The sequence below is a fragment of the Cariama cristata genome, unplaced genomic scaffold, assembly GCF_000690535.1.
Source record: "Cariama cristata isolate BGI_N322 unplaced genomic scaffold, ASM69053v1 scaffold26963, whole genome shotgun sequence".
Taxonomy (NCBI): Eukaryota; Metazoa; Chordata; class Aves; order Cariamiformes; family Cariamidae; genus Cariama; species Cariama cristata.
Window position 1 is genome coordinate 59,156 of NW_009609478.1, and position 16,623 is coordinate 75,778.

Here is a 16,623-nt window from a genome sequence, read left to right on the forward strand (position 1 = left end):
GCAGATGGGGTCCATATTTTCTGACACAGAAGATTCTAGGAATAGGCTGTAGCTGCAAGAAAGCTTTAGAGGGGAATTAGCTGGAAATTCTTTGGCAGGCAAAGGTAAGCCGGAGGTCAGCTAGAAAAAATATTTTTATCAGTCATTTCCTTTGCACTACAGCTGGGGAATGCACAGCCCGTGACTTCATTTCATACAGCCTGTGGTCATTCAACTATTTTCACATTATTATCAGATAACATCAAAATGTGAGTTAACATGTAGCCTGGAAAAGGCACTCAGAAGGCATTCAGGTTTCAGTGGTTCCCCAGCCCTGATTTTTCCATGCTGTATACTCAAGCCCTGTACATAAACCTGTGGAAATAGAAGTTTTAGCCATCTAGCAAAGGGAATTTAAAGCAGAAATCCATTGCTAAAATGGCATTCATATGCGGGGGGGGGACACAATTTCAGCCCCAGATCAGCTTAAAATCCTGAGATTTTGCCCTTTTTCAAAAACTTCTTCTGTAGGTTACATCATACATCTTATGTATGATACATCATAAAATGGGTCCTTTGGGTCATTACCATTAGGCTATTGGCAACAATCTGCATTGGTTTATTTTGTTAATTAAGGATTTAAAAATACCTTGTTGATATTGACTGAAAAAGGACAGAATTCTGCAATCTATTTTTATTTCTTCTAATTATAAAACCAAATATCTCTTTTTCTTTTATGTAGCCATAAAATTGATTATGTAATCATCCAAATGTGGACTAGGGCCTTTGGATAGTTTTGGTTATCAAGGATTTGTTATTATCAAGCATTTATGCTACAAATATGACCTACTTCAAAGTTCTTGTACCCTATTAAGGACATTACTCTACATCTCTTCCTGGAACACCACATCATTGCAGGTAGAGTAATGAGCTACTTTTTTCCCATGGTTTACCTTTCCAGCCTTGTCACTGAACACCATTCCTTGCATTTTGGAGGTAGTCTCCCAAATTACATGACGTGAAGTGATGCTGTCAATATGAGTCCAAATCATAGTCTCAATTCTCAATTTCAACAGGGAGGTCAAAGGCTGAAGCAATAGTCATCACGACCCTTCCCAGGGTGGGATGAGGCATTTTATCATGTGCCTCTCCAGAAGGGGCAGTTTGCACAACCATCCTTCTGTGAAAAAGGGGCTTTCACTATCAAGGACCAGCTATGCAGTGCTAAATTCACTTGAAAGCACAGGCCAGTAACGCAGAAGAGTGTGAGGAAATGTTCTGCCAAGATGTCCAGTCCAGCAGAACGTGCTTTTAAAATCACAAGCAGTTCCCAAAGTGACTGTTAAAATCTGTCCCTAGCAAGCTCTTCTCCTTGCCTCCACTGCCCCATCATCCCAGGCCCATGCTGCTCCGGCTTACCAGGGTGGGTGATGCTCCCTTCCCAACTCAGCAAAGCCCCTGACATCTGCCCAGCCATGGTACACTCTCCATCTGCAGCGCCTGCCCTTTTGGCAGCACACCAGTCCTGTCTCCAATCTCAGCAGGGAATATACAAAAGCAGATTTTAGGCATGTTCATGTCTTCCTGCTGTCACAACTTGCACCCAATACTGCCACACCAGCATACGTCTTACTTTTATGTAGCATGTAACAGAGATAAATAAAACCATCTACCCGCTTTCATGCCACACCTCTGATTCCACATGCATTTTGGTGTGTGAGAAAGCTTCTAGACTCAAATAGATCTATTCAGCATATTTAAAGTGAAGTACACACACTTGCAAGGTGAGAGATGAAGCAAAAATCTGGACATGCTGTAGCACAGATGAAAACAGAACATCCCAGAAGCAACAGGATAGTTTGCTGCCGTTTGACTCCATTATTCTGTTGCCTATTAGTAAATTGCCCAGCACTTCCCGGTGTGATATCGTGTTGACAACAGTATCTGAAGTTAGAAAGTTAACCTTTTGGGCTGTAATTTTTAAAGGCAGACTTCTATCTCAGCAAAGAAAACCTCAGCCAAAACAGTCAACTAAGGTACAAGAATGAGATTAGAGGAAAAAGAGGATTTCTGCAGACTGAATGTCTCAACTACTTTTCCTTTGAAAAAATATTGTCACACCCATGTTTTTGAATAAGGAGTATGGATTGGTGAGACGAGTGATCATTTCCTGCAGAACACATTTGTGAAAACCCGAACAAACAATCAGCCTGAAAAGATCCCAGCAGTTTGCACATATTCATAGAAAACATTAGGTTTCAGGAACAGTACTATAGGAGCACAGCATGCTTGGGACTGCAGGGGCTGGGACAGAACTTCTGTACTACCACCACAGAAATATCGGGTGTGGGTTCAAGAAACCGCAAGAATGAATAGTCTGTGGAATGCCAAAAATACAGTAGCCCTGAAAAGGGTCTGACAAGGAGGCCAGGCATCAGGAAAAATGGGGAGATAGGCTCCCCCAGGTCATTTCCAGTGGCCTCCTGGCCTACAGCACAGCTTTTCCACTGAGACGTTTCTCAGCCTATTAGTCCAGCTTATTAGCTCAGCGGCCATGAGGGTAATGGCAAATCACCAGGGGATGCCGAGCTGGCCCACGGGGGCTGGCTGCGGGTGGGCAGGGCTGGCAGCCGGGCAGGCAGCACGCGCTCTGCACGGGCCTGTGCCCAGCACCACGCTCCTCGCTGCGGAGGTAGCGCCCAGCTGTCTGCATCTCCTGCCTTCCTCACCTCCTCCAACAACCTGGGGATATGTTAGCCTGACAATCCTTTACTTACAGGCCAGAGAGCATTTGGGAGACTATAGTGAAAATTTTGTAATAATACATTTCCTGTCTTTTGAAGTGCATTTTCAATGAACATTAAAAGCTTGCAGGAAAAAAAAAAAAATTAAATCTGCCAAAGAGCTGTTGCAGAGCTTTGCAGTTCGCTAGCTCACAGACTGTAAATGATATTTGGCTTTTATGTTATGACATAGCTCTCTGCTTAAAATAAGCGTTTCCAAAGCAGCTTTTATTAATTTGTTTGCTGGCATCCAATGTTTCAGCCTCGAGTGTGCAGCCCCACAGAGGGAGGCAGGGGTGAGGCAGCACAGTTGAGTCTCTGCTCCCGGCCCAGGGACACACCGGCTCTCCTCGGCCCACTGCTGAAATGAGTTTGACAGTCTCATCTTCAGCTCACCGCAGCACTTACGAGGGGAAGCACAACAGGGCAAACCCAGCCAGCTGCTGAAGTGGGATTTTAGGAGGACACTTTGCATGAGAAAGGCAAGCAGGACTCCAGCACACTCCTTCAACAGAGAAGGCAAGGGTGCAACCCCTGCCAGGCAGGGCGGCAACCCTAAATCCAGCACTATTTCGAGTGAGAAGAGCACACCTACTCATACAGCAGCGGAACCTCACATAACTGCCTCCATGAGGCTTTACACCACAAACAAACAAACAAAGGATTTAGTAGAACATTTCCAAATTACTATCGAGTAGGCTCTCTTAGTGCTGCTTTGGATCCCCCGGCTGTGACACATGCAGTTAGATGATGCAATGTCAGTGCCAGTTCTTTCCGGGACGTTGGTTTGTTGGTTTTTTTTTACAGTTTCCAGGTACATGGATATACGTTAAAGATTGCAGCTGGGAAACGTCTGACCCAGCTGCTTGCAGACATTGCCTAAATTAAATTTCTCCTCCTGCACAGGGAACATTCTCCTAACTGGACTGTGGGAGCAGAACATCTTTCATATCACTTTTGGAAACACTACACCCAAACCAAAACGATTCCAGGAACATCAGCAACTTTCACAGGTAAACATGATGCGATGTCTGCAAATATACCTTAGAGCTGAGTTCCTCTATAAAGCATCACCCAAACAATGGGGATTAAATGTCATTGCTAGGCAAAAACATAACAGAGGAACTTTCTGCCAAATCCCTCCAACACTGTTTGTGGTATGGGGATTTAATTTTAAGAATATGCAAATGAGAGCATTAATACACCAACGGGCTCGGACTTTGTTGTGGTCGTTGTAAGTGACTGTCCTGGAGGAAAACGAGTTATTTGGCACGCGTTCTTCCTCTTCTCCTTTTTCTAACCCTGACCACAAAACGGTGAGCTCTGCCAGGTTTTCATCCAGCTTGCAGGTAAAGGGTTACAGATTCTAGGAAGTATTAAATGCAAACTTTAAAGGATTTTATTTTCATCTACAGTCACATGATGCCTTAATACCCAATGACACTAACTACAGTGTCTCATTAAGAGGTCATGCAAACTCCCAAGCTAAACAAAGCATTCTTACATATTTAACATTCAAATGCAGAAGCCAAGCTAAGCCATGGAAGATTGTAATCAGAAAAAAGCTACGCTTCCTGATCCGCACAAAAGCTACAGGTAGGAAAAGTTCTTCTTCCTTTAAACTTGTAACATTGTGCTTCCAAGAGAAACTGTTCACAGGGCATATTCTGCACTCTCCTTTTTCAGCTTTCAAAATAGTCTTAACACTTTTGTCCTGAAAATATCTGATCCCACTTGTTCCACCTGTTGTAGAGTCAGTATTGTTTTTATACTCAGAAATAGTTGGCTCAGCGGAAATCCAAACAAAACAATTTTTTAAGCCAAATCTATTTTAAAAGTAATATTTTAAAAGATTTCTTAGTTATTGAAATGGTTGTGTTAGAGTATGTGGAGCGAAGGGGGAGTTAATATATCTTTGATGTCTGAAACAAAGGGATTTAGAACTCTTCTGACTTTACTTATATCATGAATTGCACATTGTTTCAGTCACTTCAATCAAAGTGTATTTTAATGGATGTGGCTTCCTCGCCGAACTTAACGATTTCTGATTTCCCCTCCTAGAATTTGATGCATTAAAAAAAAAAAAAAAATTACAAAAGCAAATGAAAGGCAGATGGAGAATAGTACAGTGCTCCATAAAAGCAGAAAAAATTGCAAAATAGGGAGTAAGAGGAAAGTCAGTTAAAACTCAGTTAATCAAGAATTTAAATTACATTAAAGCATATCCATTTTCACACAGAGTGATAAAGTTTCAGTGACAATTGCTGGCAATATTGCAGGAGTTCTTTTTACTTGTGCTGAAGGATTTTTCCAGGGTACAGCATTAGTATTTCTATCACAAAGATCTTTTTCTCATCACAATTTTTCTTTAAACTGTAATTGTTTTCAGAGAATGTCCTAAATACTCAGCATTTTAATCTATTATAGGAATTTAGTTAGAGACTACATTCTGTAGAGCTACAGAATCTATATGTACTAAAAGATCTCTAGTGCTTCATAAGATTTACACTCCCTGAGGATTCCCACTGCACAAAAGCAGCAAGCAGTGTTTATTGTTTTACTCCTACAATGGCTGGGTGGTGATTGCAAGCAATGTATTTCTTCCTCAGTTTATTCTATAAAACTCATCTCTTTCTTCTTCCTATGTAATGCTAGGGGATACTAAAAAGAAGTGGAGAATAGTAATACCTACAGCAACTTGCTTCAGATAATCTCTCAACTTTCTTTGCAAAAAAAAAAGGGTTTTGTCATTACCAGTATTTAAGTCAATTTGAGAAAAGTTTACCAGTAGTGCTTCAAAAATTAATATTGTCATTCACTCTTAGGGTGCCCATCTCGAAACACAGTAGGTCTAATGTTGAGGAGGGCGAACACCCTAGTATGGCCTAGTACGTTCGGCCTGAAACATCAAATATCTTTTTATCAAACTAATTGTACTCCTAACCTCGCAGTAGAGTCACTCGCAACCGCACTGGTAGGAATGTAGCAAGAAGTCACTACACTTTAAAACAACTGTTCCAAATTTACTATAACTGACCTCTGAACTTAAACTATTTACAAAAATCTATTTAGAAACTCAGTAGATAAGGGGCTTATGTGCTAAGCCAAATTTAAATCTCAGGGGAGTGAGAAGAACGCACCGGCTCCCAAATAAACAGCCAACCTCTTACACAGGCTTTCACTGAGGAAGAACGTTGCAGCTGACACATTAGGAACCGCCTGCCATGGCCAGCCTCTTTTAAGAAATGTTTGTACAAATTGGGTGTGTCATGGTAAACCAGCACTTAGTAGCTCAGTAGTTAAATTTCTTGAATGTTACTTACGCAAAGTATCTTTGTAGGTTACAAGGTAGAATGAACAGGGAAGTTACTCTGCGACCAGAAAGACAGAGTGGTCATTGACTGAGAGGGAGTTGTAGCTCTTTTCCTAAAGAAAGGCATGGAAGTGAGGCATTTGCTGTCTAGCACTCTAGTAGTTCAGATGTTTTTTATACCCATGATTTTATACTTATTATAGGAATTTGTACTGCTCTAATTATTACTTTTTTTCTGATTAAGTAAACCAACCTATTCTCTTGCTTTGTCACATCAATACAGTCAAATGCAGCATTGTTTCATGGGAAAGGCACACAAATCAAATACTTCTTGCTCATAAACAAGGAAAGATAGAGGTTCTTGGAAACCAAGATTATTTGAAAGATTTTTTTTTCACTTGGATTTTGGGGGAAGTCAAGCAAACATAAAAATCAAAACACAACCAGCAGTTTGGAATGTATTTCTCTTTTCCTCAAAACCAGAGCTAAGGCAAGCATTGGTCAAAAGCCAATGCAGATTCTTCCAAAAGGCTTGCAAATCTCAGGAAACTTGTACCAGGTTTAAGGCTAATACCAAAAATCATCACCCTGATGATTTTTCACAGCTCTAGGTAGGTGGGAAGAGAGCAAAACCTGCAAGTGAAGGGAACTGAGGCTTCCTTGGAAAGCCTGGTTGAAAGCGGTCCCTGCACAAGGTAAACATTTGTGAGTGCTGAGGCCCTTCTCTAACCACACTGTTGCTTGTATCTGATCTCAAGGAAATAAACTTACTTAAAGTAAGTATTTGCTCGCAGGCTTTACTGAATGAAAGCCAAGGAAAGCCTTTCTTCACATCTTTCAGGAAGGGATGGTCTTTTGCTATATTTGCACAGTATCTAGTTAAACATGGCCTCAGCATTGTCTACATCTTCCACTGATATCGTTTCACAAAAGACTTGGGGTGGGGGGGACTCAACACACGCAACCCACTGAAACATGATGAAATGTAGTCAGGCAATAAATATTTGTTTGGAACTTATAATTCCTCCCTCAGACCCTGTTTATCTAAGGATTATATACGGTCATCTGTCAGCAGAGTATGCCTGTGATTTCCACACAACAAAGTTGTCATGGGGAGGGCACGGCTAACGCAGAGCAGGAGGTCAAATCTCTACTGCTCCTGAAGCAGGAGCACCTCATTTAGCACCTGATCACGCTAGAGAAGTAATGTCAAAACTTCACGCCCAAGCAACGATGCATGGAAATGGTTGATTTTTGCTGAGCTACAGAAGAGTGCTCGCAAGCAAGACATATTGCTAAGGAGAATAGGTATAAAACATGATGTAGTTTTACTTATTGAAAGTTTGATATCAAAATGGACAAAACAAATGAGTTTCAGTAGAAATGTCAAAAGGGATTATTGGAAGCGGGGAAAAAAAAAGCAGCAATTTTTCTGTGAGCTCTCGTTTTTCACTTAGATATATGAAGGAACTTTAAAATTTTATTAAGAGACGAGCACATTATTTGGAGACTAAACATTTAATCACTTACAGCAGGAAGCAGGGGAAAAAAGGCCCAAGTTTTCTTTTTTGTGTGATGTTTTTCTGTCTGCAGTTTTTACACAAGTTTATTTAACTTTCATTTTTTCACTTTAACCACAGATGTTTGCTGCAAAGTCACAGATGCTTTCTGGTTAGAAAAATATTTCTGGTTGACTATTTTATTATTAATTCACAAAAGTTACTTCTGCATTTGGGATAGTGAGGAGTAGGTCATCTCCTTGGGGCTTACTTTTTTTAGTGTTACCAACTGGGCCTGGCTCAGTTTTGCATAATTTCCCAACTATTTAATATAGTCTTGTATTTCTATTAAAAAGCAGTTAATTATCTGATTTTATGTAAAGAAGGTCAAATGCCTTGCTACAGCAGGCAATCTGCTTTTCTGAAAGAGCTGAGTAACAAGGACAAGCATATTCCATGTCAAGAAGAGCACACACCCAATGACCAAAAACCCTTTCAGCCTAAGGTCCACCCTGGATCCAGTAGGAACAGTATCAAATCCTCATGCTGTTAACAGAGGCCAGGAGGAAAAGAAATAGCCTGACGCAAGCTGTGCCGGTGCTACCCAGCACACTGCTGCCAGCAGAAATGACAGCACAGCAGCAGTGCAGGTTTGCCCGCGCTGGGCAGAAGCTCTCCAGACGGTGTCAAAACAGATTATTTCACTTCTGTCCAATCTATCTCCTGTGTGCAGGACAGGTGCATCTGGACGTTAAGGCACTTTGCCCAGGCAGGTTGGCATTAACGTCCTCTTACAATACACTCCAATGCAGCATCTCTGAAGGCAGTTTTCAGGCAGGAGAGGCAGGGGGTGTCCCAAATGATCCATATGGAGCCACATTCCCACATTCCTGAGGACCTGTCGGGCTGTGGGTTTGTTCCTCCTCTAACTGCCTATCCTCCCCCCTGTATTTATTGCAGTGACTGTATTTATTGACTGAGCTGTATTTATTACACTCACTTCTCCCTCCATCCCGCAGCCACTTTGCAACACTGTTTTATCAGCAGCAGATTCAGGAGTGCCCAGCTTTATCGGCCTTGTTAAGCACTTGAGCTTTGTGCAACAGTCTATGCCCCGACACAGCCACCCAATAATTTCCTCCTCGCCCTCCTGGGCCGGGCGCTCCCTCCCACAGCCGCAGCGGTAGAGCAGGGGCTCTCGCCGAGGCCCCAGGCCCACCGTGCCAGGGCACGTCTCGGCTCCCGGACTGGGGCCTGCAGTCAGCCCCAGGCTCTCTTGCCCTCTCCTCCTCTTGCCCAGCTACCAAATCCACACTGCTCCACCTTACCAACAGTTTCTTTACCCCCAAAAAAGTGTTATCAGCTCTTGCTCCTCTTAGGGCATGCAAGCTTGATAGAGATTGCATTTGCATGATTTTATCACTACAAATTTCCACGGAGCTATTCTTCTCAGCTACTTCTGATCTACTCATAGTAAAAGAAGCAGAAGTCTTCGGCAAATTCAGGCTTTTGAAGTAAGCTGGCAGTCTTGTTCACTTACAGGTTGGTGGAAAACAAGCACTTACTGTCAGCTGTCAGGAACCTGAATAAGCCTTTGTTAAGGGCCCCTCTGTCTCTTGTTTTGGTCTGGGTGTGGCATGGAAAAAACAATATTTACCATCTCAGTAACTGTGCCCTTTGTGTATTTGTTTTCATATTCCCTTTCCCCATGCGAATTTAGCAGATGTTGCACAGCTTGATGTCAGCCCTGGGTTTCTGTTGTCAGAGTACGTGTATGTCTCCACTGAACATTAGTAATGAACAGGCAACGTCTGTGCAGCAAAGATAGAGATTGAACTGCCAGGCACCCTTTCAGAGGCAAATGTGGATGAAGACCAAAAATACCATAAGATTTCATTTGCAAGGTAAACGAAACAAAAGCTACAGTCATCAGCCCTGAACTGAAGGTATCCAGGGGCCTGAGAAGCTACAGCCATGTACAACGTCCAATTTCTGCCCTTAACATCTCTCTTTAATTTAAAGTCACTTGGGAATATTTTCCATTGCTTTGGATGAATGCACACAGATTGGTAAAAAGCTAGTCCCTATTTACCAATATACATTAAAAACTAATGCTCAGTACAATTATCCAATTAATTGCCTTCTATAAAAACTTTTCCATTCACTTTATGTTTATACAGAGTACAAACATACAGATTTGCTGATGCACAGATGATCAAAAAACCCCAAAGACAGTTTAAGAAAACAAAGCAAAGCCAAGGACAAAGAGTTAGATGCTAGGGAAGGCCAGCTTGCTGCTTTCACAGCCAATACCAGCACCCAGTATTCATCAAACTACAGCCTTCACTGTGTTTCATTTCTCTGCCATCCTTCCATGATAAAGTTTTACAGTGGCACCACTGAAATCAATGCAGCTGGACTTTCCTCCTGGAGAGATTGAGAGCACACCTATTTATTTAGCTCAGAGCACACCTATTTAGCTCAGAGCACATACCGTAACCCAGATTTTGGGGTGGGGGGGGAGGCCAGGTTTGAGAAGCGAGGAGCTACGACACCCCCAGGGCTTTGTGTAGGAGGCAAAATTGGAATCCAAGTCTCCCAAACGCTCCAAGAGCCAAATCTGCCTCTAGAGACTAACACCCTTTAAAAATCCAACCCAGTATTAGTAACTTTCTTGTCATGGGGCAATATATCAGATGGGCCAATAAAGTTCTAACACACAGGCAGCAGGTATTTGCTTTACGATAGAGCTACCTGAGCCACACCATTTGTAGCCATGGCATAAACTCTGTGGAACAAGGAGTTCTGGAAATGTCAGCCTGTTGTTAGCATACAGCATCATGAGCAACTCCACTGCTGAAACACAGTCCAGCAAGTCAGATTTAATAGTGCAATTTTCATTGATAATTTTGGTGAATATGGTCCATGCTTTTGCACAGGATTAAAAGAAAGAGAAAGAAGGGGAAAAAAGGACTACAAAGCTGGCTTGATGCCAGACAACACTAAGTCTTTTAAGGCAATGAATACTTTCCTATAGCTTTCAAATATTGTTCTACTGAAAGACTGAAAAAGATTGCAAATGCAATCAAGAAAAGCAATTCAATAATACAACAGAAATGCAGCTGTATTTCACTGCTATCTCACCATTACCATATCTTAGCCACATTTGGACCTTTTTAATGCAGTGGTCAATACTTCGGGTCTGCCTTGTTCTGAGAAATAATTATTGTAATTATAACATAAAAACTCTTTGCCCTTGTTCATGAAATCATTGTGTCTAATCATTTCCTTAGCCACCCATCATCACTCAATGTCTGTGAAGGAAATTAGTTTAAAATAACCAAATGGAAAAGTTCACCCACACTCTAAACAGCTCTAGATTAAATTATCTCTATGCTTTACACATTAATCTAAGTGCTGTATTTAAAAGAAAAGAAAAACCTTTTGAATCAAAAAGAACTCATGTAAGAGAAAAAGTCATATCACATAAAAGAGTCTTTATCAAGGTATTGTATTAGAGCTTTCTTGAAGATTTTTGAGTGTGACTTTTAGTCTTTTCTGTATTTTTCTGTTTTAAAAGCTTTGTTATCCATTTTCACAGTATTTTGTAACTATGGTCCAAATAATCCTCTGCTTTTCTACTCTCTGCTGACCATCCTTTATGCAAAATGCTCAGGAACAATGAGGTAAAAAAATACATCCTATTATGTTTCCCATACTTGTTAGGTAGAAGCAGTACCATGTAAGGGGAGCATCTTGAGCAATGAAACTGGGGGAAAAAGACACACACGACCACACACACCCCGAAAAAAAGGTGAAGGAAAAAGAAGTGCATCAGGTGTATTAATATCTTTCAGGCTATGTCTGATCTGAGAACCGATACAGATCTAACCTGATAAAGAAACTGATTTATATGGCCCATGCTGTTTTAGAAGGATTCCTATTTTTAGTATATGTATTTGATCTTTCTCAAACATCCCCATAGCTGACTGGGTTTAAGCAGTTCTACTTACAGGCTACAGGATCAGTTCAGAAATAACTGCTTGAGCCAGGAACACCATAGCCTTACCATTCACTGAAATACTGGATTCTAAACATTTGGTGCCCCTACATGCTAGGCATTCATCCGAACTGTGGACCACCAATATCTGATATACCTAATAATATTACCATTTTGCTCACAAAATAAACCAACTGTGCTCCCACAACATGTCAAATTCTTCTTCAAAGAAAAGAATCTTCTTCAGGTGTCCCAACACAAGCTATATTACTTATTTGGATTTCATGTTGTAATCCAATTAAAAAGTAACAAGGATAAGGAATAGTGACAAAAGTGATAAAATTGATTTTACCACTGTTTCCATACAGGACAACTGGGTAAGGAAAGTTTGAGCTGAGGTTGGTTGGTTTGTTGCTTTACATTTACTCCTCCCGCTCCATGCTTCTGTATATGCCTTAGCCCAAACACTGTGCCCTACACACAGCCTCCTGATTCTCAGACCTGCTAGCAGCCATGCATTTGGGCAGGAGGCCGAGTTGTTAATTTATGGTGTTTTCTTTCATTCTTGCCAGGAAAATACAAATTTTGGCTGAACAATGAATTTATACCATGTGCTTTGTGGGTCATATCTACTCCTCTGCGTAGGATTCACTTTGGGCTAGCAGTAACAAACCAAGGATGTAACTCTTGCAAACTCCAGCTATTTATAAACAGGTTTCAGTATCTTTTCCTTCTGTTTACATTCCAATTTGAAGATCCAGTTAAAACTTGAAATCTTCCCAAAAGATTTTCCAGTCTGCCAGTCACACAAAATATAATTTTTTTCCTGTATCTACCCAAATCTCTTTTGAAACTATGAAACTAGCATCAACTCTTTTCCCTGTGAGTTCTGTTTGCCCTTCAAGGAGCTAAAGTTTCATGTTTTCCCCCCAAACTTGCTGAGTTGCTTTAACCTGTTAAGCTGCCACAGATGTTAAATTGCCTTTGTCACATGATTTTGAAGTCTGTAAACCATTGATTCTTCTAATCTTTTGAAATTATTTTCCATTCCCTGTATCATTCCAGTTTGATGCCAAAAGACATCTGAAGGAAATTGTTTCATAAGGCCAGTATTTGAGATGAGCCCCAGAAGCATGGCTTATTGCAAATCTGTGGTTTGCACTGCTGTAACAGCTGCATTAAACGAGTATTTGTTAGGATAAAGTAAACCTGACTGAATTTCTCTACGTTTAGGACAGATAATCCAGCAGTGGTATGCTCTTTGTGCTACAGGGCTTCTATTGTTCAGTATCATGCCATAAAAGAGCCTAGATTTGTATGTTCTACTCTTGACATGAAATAAAGTTAATCATAGACTGAGATTTCTTTGTTCAGTAAAGCAGATTTTTTTTCTGCCTTGTTCCATTCTACTTTATCTCACATTCCTACAGCCTGCAATATTCTTCTGTCCACAGAACTCACTGTGCAGTGCAGCGCTAAGGCAGTTGAACAGCTCACCTAGATACTGGCACAAATTCTCTAACCCAAGGACTGAGTCCATCAAGAGCCACCTGTTTTCTAGGTTTGGCCTTCTGTTTCCCAATCTGTGCAAGTCTATTGTTACACTGCAGGATTTGTAATTTATTTAGGTTGTTTTTGTTTTTCTCATCTCCATTGCATCCCCAGTAAGGAGCATAATATCCAAAGATATAATAAAAAAGCTTTTTGTGCTCCAGGAGATATACAAGGTTTCTTGAATAAGGCTCTGGAAACTTTGCAAAAGAAACTACATGAGTAAATATACTACTGCTCAGGAAAAGCCATGCTCCCTCCCCAAGAAAATGGAAAGTTTAACTCCATCAAGCACTGCAGATTCCCAAGTCTTCATTCTCAAAACTTCCTCATCACACAGCTCTCGCAGCTCATTTAACAGAAGGAAAATTAAGCTTAAATTGGCAAAGACCTCATTCATTTATGCCAAGAAAATCCCACACAATTTGGAATTAATCAATAGCACAGAAATCCCCTCCCACCTACCACACGGAGCCCAGTCTCCAAAAATCTGCAGAGTCTCTCTCTAGGGTGGTATTTGAAAGAAAACTGTTTGCAGAACTAGCTTCACCCTCCTCCCATGCCACCTTCCCACATGGAGAGATCTTTTGCTACTTTCTTCCTATGGAAAAATTAACACACTTATGTGGAAAACGAAGGCTAGAGCATCATAAAGCCTGGAAAAGCCTGATTTAAGAAAATCATCTTCTCACTGAGCCAATACACTTTTTCTCCCACTAAGAAACACTGTATTTCTAGTCCAGCAAAAAGCAACACAAACGAGACTTAGCACTCGTGTCAATGAGCCCTTTTGAAAGGCCTGGTAGCAAAGGTATGCCTGAAAAGCTGGGGCTTCACCTTTCTTCTTTCTCCAGGCATTTCTTTTTCTTTCCAGGAGGCCTGAAGATCTCTGTGGAAGCAAAGATTACAATTAATTGCCACAAAGCTTTCCATGAATGGCCTTTTTCAAGCCTGCAGGTGAGATGCCTGGAAATCTCTGAGGTGTTTGCTATTCACAGTGTGCAATTACCCAGCTCCCATTATACTTCAGGGCTTTTGCCCCCTCCCTTTCTGCAGGATTTCCCCATATAAAGAGGCTGTGCTTTGCCTCTGAGTTGCATCCAGTTTTTTGCAGTATTTCCTTGTTTGTGTTACAGCAGCATCTACAGGCACCAGAGCAACAGAGGCCGCATTGCTCTGGCTGTCAACAGAGACACGAAGTGAGACATACCCTATTTAAATGTTTATAGATTACCTAGACAGTTCCAGACTAGATCCAGACTTCTAGCACCTGCTTACTTCAGGGAGAATAAGGAAGCATAACCCAATCCGATCTTGCTTATTAGTAAAGAATACACTGTCCCTGAGAAATAAACACTCTGGGTTTTAATCTCTTTGGATTTAGGAGGCACTTAACCACAGGTACCTGAAATCCCAAGTGATGGGTGATATCAGGAGGTTATTACACAACATGTGGTGGCCACTGCCTCATGTGGCTTTGACAGCAGCAGGCTCTGCCCTGTGCACAGGCCCAAATGAGGTGGGCTCAGGGCTCACCCAGAGCAGCAGGGACTCTTCAAGGTCAAGGAAACACCAGGTTTGTGAACCTTAAATTTGCTTTGGACAAGGTGGCTGTCAAGCTGCCTTGCTCAGACAGACGAGTACCTGCCACGAGCACGCTGCTGTCAAGCCCAGTAACAGGACTTTAGACAGCTACTCAGAATTTGCAGGGCAAAATCTTAGACATAACAGGCACTAATATCCCACACAGCGAGGCAGGGCCTTTCTGAACTGTTCTGCCATGAGGTGGCACTTGACCACTGCCAGAGCTGCGTCCCAGGGACCACTCCTGCAGCCCACCCACCGCTGGGGCAATGGGGAGCACAGGCGGGCAGCACCAGCAGGAAAGCCACAAACAGACTGCTGGGTGTTCATCAGGCCTCAGTCACAAAGCTGTTGTCCCCAGTCATGGCTGCACTCAAACCACACAGCTACTTGCCCTAACATTAATGTTTGCCACCTGTTTCCTTCTTCTTAGGCTTTGCCTATGGAGACATCCTTTCCCTAAGCCTGAGTTCCCAAGTTTTCACACTTCTTTCATGTCTGTAAAACCTTCTACTATCTGAAAGAGTAATAAATGAAAAAAACTATAGTATCAGGGGATCTCTCAAAATAGCTTGAGCTAGCCAAGCTTTGTTTCTTTTGTACAACATTAAGTGCAATGTATTCCTTTCCAGAGGTAACAACAGCGAAGAGTTTCCACTCCCCGCGCTGGCTGCAGCAGGGCTGGTGTTTTAAGACAATGCCCCAACAGTGCAGGCATTGCAAATGAAGCAGCAGGCTTGTTTTGCAAATTCCCTTGTTGGTTTCTGACTATTAAATACCAGCTGAATAAGGAGACTCCTTTGTTAGAGGAAGAAAAGGGGAAATGAGCAGAGAGCTGCCTCCCTGTACTCTCACCTCTGGAGAAAACCTCTCCCCCCACTGCTGGGAGCCACCAGATGCTGCACTCAGAGCCAGCGCCCAAGGGGACACCTTCGACACACCCTCAGCTCCAGCTGTCTTAGGACAATGCAATGGTTTCAGCGGGTGTCAAGGTCTCTGGTTCACAGGCTCTCACCTTATGGGCTCAGATTAAGCTCTAGCCACAGCAGACTGGGGTTTGGTTTTTTTCAGGACTTTTGTTCATTGTGAATCTTCAAATTCACTTTTTTCCTTTTGAATACATACAGCACAGCACAAGGAATAGGCAAGAAAAGGGCCATTTCTTGTCAGCAGTTAAGCATCACAGAAATTTAGTTGTGACAGGAAACTACACTGCAAGTCATTCATATGTCACTTTTGCTGGAAGAAAGTTTTGCTACAGAGAAAATAAAAATACAGGTTTGCTACATGTAAAAGTTTTCAAGAGGTAGTATGTCAGATAGCACAGTATGAAAAAACCTTCTTTTCTGTAAAGGACAAAAATATCTTATTCCTTCAGACCCCTTCCTCACCTCATCCCAAGGAGCTGTGTAGACCGAAACTTGATCAGATAGCCAGCAGGGTTAGGAAAGCACTGACCACATTTTTATGCAGATTTGCCAGTCCATCCTAGCTGAAATGAAGTCTGGTGTCTTTTTGACATAAACAAGGTAGGAGCAGCTATCTGGGTCTCCATCAGCAACTCAACCACTTTCCTGTCCTTCACCACCTCATCTTACCACCACTGTGATCCAAACTGGGAGAGAAGCTTGGTTCTTTGGATATCAAACTGGCAGCCTGACAAGGAGCACAAAAAGTAAGCCCTGATGTTTTTTCCAGGGATACAAGAACCTCAAAGCTCTCTCAAATAAAAAACCATAAAGATCACAGTATAAATTTAAGGGGGAAATGGTCATTTCACAGAGGATTTTAAAAAGAAACCACAAACAAAAATATGTGCTTTCTCAGCTGGAACAAAACTCATTTTTTGTGGCTTCTGTAAACCAGACTTAGCATTCCCCACTCATCCTTATTACCACATGCCATTTAAAAAAA